A 6,075-nucleotide genomic window follows, 5' to 3' on the forward strand; every position below is an offset into this window, starting at 1 on the left:
GTTCAGCGAAATGTGCGCCAAAAGAAAGATTTTAATGGAGCCTGACAAGGCACGTGTTGGGACGGTTCAACCAGTGTCAGAGTCACAAACAAGGGGACGGAACTCAAAGATATATAGCAGGTCACTTGAAACTGATATACGTAAAATTTTCTTCACGCACTGGGTGCTGAAGCTCACGAATTCTCTGCCCCTGCGGGTGGTGGAAGCTGGATCACTGGAATTATATGAAGTGGGGTGGATGAATATTTGTTGGATCAACAGTATAGGGGTTTGGATAAATAGCCCAGAAAAATTTGGGACCAGGGCCAACTGGCTCAGCTCCGTCTCACATTCCGCTCCATTACCTTCATCGTCATTTCGCTGAAACTACGCGTCTTCCGTCACCTCACCGTCTAACTATTCCTCTCCTGAACTGTCTGTATTTATCTGGTTTTAGTCTCCCGCTACCTCGCGGCTTACACAAGCATTATCATTCCCCAACTGTCCAATCCACCATTCCCCTCTCTGGGCTGTGACTGCATTCACCGTTGCCATCAGTAGATTGCTCTATATTTGGGAAACAGCGGATGCGAAGATGGGACGGCAGAGTAAGGGAAGGCTGGACGATAATCTCACCTGCAGTCGAGAGGACCAGAAGAAGATCGCGAAGGGCGATAGGACGAAAGAAACAGTAAATTGTGGAAGACATGTGACCTGTGGAAGTACAGGGTTGTTCAATGGCTGAAACGAGGATGGGCCGAGGCAAAATTAGCGACCAGTAGGAGAAGACAGGGAGGGAGAATCAAGATTTAAAATGCGTAACTGTCAAGAGTGGGATTCGAACCCACGCCTCGAGTGGAGACTGCAACCTGAACGCAGCGCCTTAGACCGTTCGGCCATCCTGACGACGACAGGTAGCGATGTGACGATTAAGGTGCATTCATGTTTCTGGGGTTGGGTTCGGATATAATATAAACTTCATGTTCAGCCCGGTGCGATATTTCAGAAGCACGTGATTAATTTATTGATCGAAGGACGGGCAGAGATTAGAAGGAAATGGGCCACATGAAAGCAGATTGGATTAGTTTAACTTGGCGTCGTGGTTGAGAAGATGTGATGGGGTGAAGATCCTCTCCTTCTGCATTGCACAAAACAAGTCCCCACATCTGATGTCATCATCAGATAGATTATCGCTCTTTGACATTAACTCACCGAACTGAAACTACGCAAGGGTTCACAGCGGTACAGGTCAACCGACAGGTGACCAACGCTCTGTCCTCACAGCTTGGACTGAACGCCGCCGTCTCCGTGTCCATTTGTCCGTCGCCGTCTGCCATCAAATGTAGCCTTGCTTCCGGAATCGGAGTAACCGGGCCTGGCAACAGCGAACGTGTCTACCAGGCTCCGACCCCGAGACCGTTTCTGAAGGAAGCAAAACGTGTGTTTAAGGTCCTACCATGATGGTTACGCAGGTTCACTGTGGTGTCTCCTCCAATGTGATCTCACTTGCTGAATGTGCAGCACACTCCGTTTCCCAGCAGCAGCTGCTTCCGACAGTTTGAGGAGATCCACCCCGATGTTTATGAGACCGTTTGCAGAAATATATCACAGACAAGACACATGAAATAAAACGATACGTGAAACGAAAAGGAGACATTTTGGTTTGTTGCCAACGACGGCGGGGTGACTGAGGTAAACGCGGCGCGGGACACTGCTCGAAGCCGACGTGCTTGAAACGCGTGTGTTTTAATCAGATGAGACAGTTGTGGTGGAGGGAGGGAGCGACATAATAGAAGCAAAACCACATTGGTAAAACGACCGCGACACGACTCGAACCTGTAATCTTCTGATGACTTCGCATCAAACACCGAAGTCAAACGCCTTATCCGTTTGCCCACACGGTCGTACCCTGTTAGAAGCGCCAGAGAAAGAGCTATGAAACCTGCTGGGGCCGATGTCCTGCGAGACAGCGAGGAGGAGGGACGCATTTCTCAAGCACAGAGAATTAAAGACTGTCAACAGGTTCCACATGTGGAATGATTCCGGGATGGAGCTGAATGCACTTACATATTGAACTGCGTTTTCATCCCGGTTGGGAAATCAGAAAGTTCACTTTTTCTGCCCCGCCCCTTGCTGCTGACAGATACAATTCGGTCACGCCTGCTCAGTGAAATGGATCAGTGAGCTGCTTCAGCGTCGAAATTAATTGCGAGTGGGGCGGACTACTTCAGGCAGATATCACGTTCCCTTCTCCGTGGATCATCTGCAGCACCACACGATTTCCCTGATCAACATCACAAGTGCAAGGTGTCACCTGCCGGAACTGACCAAGGAACAGGTGAACAGGAGTATAGTTAAACTGAGCAGCAACAAGAACTGTCACGAATTAGGAATATTTAATTACCGAAATAAATAAAGTGAAAACGGTCAAAATTTGAAGCAGAATAAGTATAATTCTGCAACTTTGTTACACATCCTAAGAACATTGAGAAATGTAAATTGTATCATTATTAAGATTCTGCCAATGTCCGTCTTTCGCTCCTCACACAGAGGGGTAACAACGGACGGCATTTTATCCAGACCTGGTTGAGAACGAGATGTCAGACTGCAGAGTGTTTGCCTGCGTCAGTCCCAGGGAAATGTATTCCCGAAGTTGAACGCATTAAAACTATCAGCCACCTCCCTCGATGGAAGCGATTTCATGCCAGTTGCTTCCCATCACCTTCCCTTCCCACCCCGCTAAATAGACAAAAACAATTGGTATCCACGTCCGTAGCCCCTGAGAAAGCTGTAAATAATCGGCTATTGATTTGTTTGTCTATTTTATTTCACCTGTGAGGAGTTCTGAACCTGTGGTGAGATGAAACATAAAGATCGGAGGTGGCGGGAGAAGGGTTAGAGGTGGTGCAAATGGAGGCGAAGAAGCGTTCAGTAAATCAGGCGGAATTGTCACTGCGGAGAATCCGTTCCTGGATCGGGTGATACAATGTTTGGGAGTAGACCGAGCAGGGAATCTGAAGGAAACGTGCAAAATCTGAAGCAATTCCCTCGCCAGCAGTCGAACAAGAGAAGTTAATGCAATTTGCATCTCATTATTACAGCTGTTGTACGGTATGAGGGCTCCGTGGCTGATCTGGTCAAAGCGCCTCTCTAGTAAACAAGAGATCCTGGGTTAGACTTCCAGCAGAGTCTTTCCTTTATGAGGTGAATGTCCGTGTGATGAAGGCGGGTTCCATGCAAGCACCGCCATTCACGCACCTCCAAACATAAAAGAAAAAGTAACAGAAGAAATAAAAATGTCTCCAAAACGCTAGAGGTCTGTTGGTGTCTGGGAGCAAGAAACATGGCGAGCAGTTCAACCAGATGAAGTTTCCGAATGACTTTGTCATTCGTTTCCTTGCGTTTTTGCGGTGTGTTGTTGGTTTTGGGTGACAATCGTTTGCAAACACGACCGTGTCCTGCTTTGTGAACTTGCCCTGGTCCTGTTGACAAACGATCCCGTCCCGCGTTGAACAGGTCATTTCGACTCGAACGCCGATCGGTTCGCTCTGTATTTCAATACACGGTAAAATCAGCGCTGCAGATATGAGCTGGAATGCGGATTGATATTGCACAGCTTTGCTCCCATTTGCTTCGTATAAATACGGGAACCGATCTCTACCTGTCCACCATCTCGCACAACAACTACGGACTGTTCTTCAGTCCTGCAATGATATAATTGACACAGGCACGGTGATTTCTGACGTTTTTAGATTTTGTTCGGCAAATGATTTCCCAATGCATTTTAATAATGCAGTTAGTAATATTGATTTCAGTAGGTATGCGCCCAATTAAAGTGGTGGGATTCAACCCGCACATCCGTGGAGAATGCAGCCTTACTCCTGCGCCTTAGACTGCTCGGTCACATTACCGCACAGTTGTTTTTCGATCATTACATAACAAAGCTCATTGGTTGAACATGTTAATCTTGAAAATTCTGTGCCCTTACTGAATGCATTGAAACTCTTGCCCAGAGTATTTGAGGCTTGATACGTCTTCCCGTTTCCCAAACTTTCCAATATCTCTTCAAAGTTGGCCGCAGAGAGCAGTGGTAAACGGGTGTCACATCAGACGGCTGGGTGGCAGACTCCGGGGTTTTCCAGACGCCAGTGCACGAAAGCTAATTTTCACGAATATTCTCAACGTCGACATGAGTCTGTTGGGTGACCATGATATATTTCAGCGGATGCAAAGAATGACCTCACCGCCCCATCTACCTCTGTGGCTCCGTTCAGTGGCCTTTGGGGATGGACACAAATATGTCCATAAAGTGACCTCTCGAAGTTTTTCATCTCAATGATGCAATCCCACCTTCCGCGGTTTCGCATCGCATGTGATATCACTCACATTGGCAGCAATTCAAGTAAATCTCTTCTGGACCCTCTCTGGAATATTCACAACCGTTCTTAACTGTGCGATGAGATATATGCACAAACGTCCAATATTGGCCGAAGTTTTCATGAAGTTTTTATGACTAAACAACGTTCACCCGCCGTTGCCTTATCTGCAATCAGAAAAATATGCACCACACCAGAAACCGTGTCTTCTGAGTATGGGTTGTTAATTTAAAGAAGTAATAAAGATTACCATTTAGAAACGGGCTTTACGCGGGGATGAGGTAGCACATAAACTGTGCACTTGCATATTGTGAGCGGATAGATTCCGGGTAAATGTGACATTATTTACTGAACTATAGAAGACAAATTTGTCGATTTTTGCTTCAGGATATGTTTGAATTATAATGAAGAGAATTCAGGGGGCTTTTCAAAATTGCAACATCAATGGAATTGAAGAAGGTTCGTAAACAGAAGAAAACAAAATAAATATGAAACTTGTACCCACACACAAACATCCGTACTCATCGGAAAGACCGAAGAGCACCCAGCTATTCCATCATTTAATGAGGGTCAAGGGTAATCAGACTGTCTGCTTTATTATGCATTCCAGACAACTCCGTGAACGTATCAGCCCCCTTTTTTCAAAAAATTATCTCACCCGCTTTTGAAATAATGGAAGACTCAGTACCCTCAACATTTTCCCCAATGGTTTCACAGACTCGGACGCTCTAAGAGAAAATAATCACCTCCTTTCTGTGATTAAGTGAACGAGTAGATTATTTAAGACCAGGACCTGCATTGCCAGATTTTCTTACATCAGGTGACGTCACCCCCTGCTCGAATTATGACTTCATTGGAACGAATTCGGACAAAATGCAGACTCTGGTGGGACTCGAACACACAACCTTTGAATTACTTGGTCACACATTATTAGAAGTCTAGCACGTTATCCATTGCGCTGCAGAGTCCACAGATGCCCGCTTTGGTGCATATAGATAAAGTTACTGAACAAAACATCGGATTTTGTCAAACGCAGACTCGCGTCCGTTTCCTTCATTCGTTCACTGACGAAGCGACAAAACCAGTCCCACAGTTGCCCTCCTATAGCAGGACAGGATTCCTCGATAATATTTGGCAAACAATTGACCGGCACGAATTTCCGATGACGCAGCAGGATTTTTGAGTCTACCCAGAAGAGACTCACTTGCTTTTTTCCTCTTGAAGAGGGCGCCGCACAGTAAATCTTCTCCAGTTCCGCTGGATTTTCGGGGAAGGGCCCATCAACACACTGCCCCTCCTGCACATTGACGCAGAATTCAGGAATCCTTTCAATTCTCGCAGGGATAAAAGTAAGATTGAGAATACAGAACCCACAATGTGTCACTGCTGATGGCCCCCGTTCTCAGACTGAGCTGCAGTGTTTTCCCTTTCTCATTAAACTCGAAGTTAAGATCTTTGAATGCCTGCACATTCTCAAATCGTTCCCTGAAGCAGGCATCCTGATGCAACATTTATCAGCTGAAGGATCTTTATCGGCATTTATCGGCAGAAAATCTTATGAAGAGCAGAAGGACAACTGACATTCTGTGATAATGGATGGAGATACCAGACTACTGAGCAGTGATGGAAGCGGAAGAACAGCAGAGGAATCAGCAAATTAAATTCACTTGGCTGTGGCTGTCGTAAGAGGGATCGAAATACAAGAAGACAATATAGGGAA

General features: G+C 46.1%; 1 non-coding gene across 1 annotated transcript; it reads right to left on the reverse strand.

Annotated features, from left to right (window-relative positions):
* Positions 1-802: 802 nt before the first annotated feature.
* On the reverse strand, positions 803-885 carry trnal-cag (transfer RNA leucine (anticodon CAG)). Its single transcript has one exon. It is a non-coding gene; the product is annotated as a tRNA-Leu (tRNA).
* Positions 886-6,075: the final 5,190 nt, after the last annotated feature.

Source organism: Pristis pectinata, chromosome 14 (assembly GCF_009764475.1).
Source record: "Pristis pectinata isolate sPriPec2 chromosome 14, sPriPec2.1.pri, whole genome shotgun sequence".
In the NCBI taxonomy this organism is placed as follows: domain Eukaryota; kingdom Metazoa; phylum Chordata; class Chondrichthyes; order Rhinopristiformes; family Pristidae; genus Pristis; species Pristis pectinata.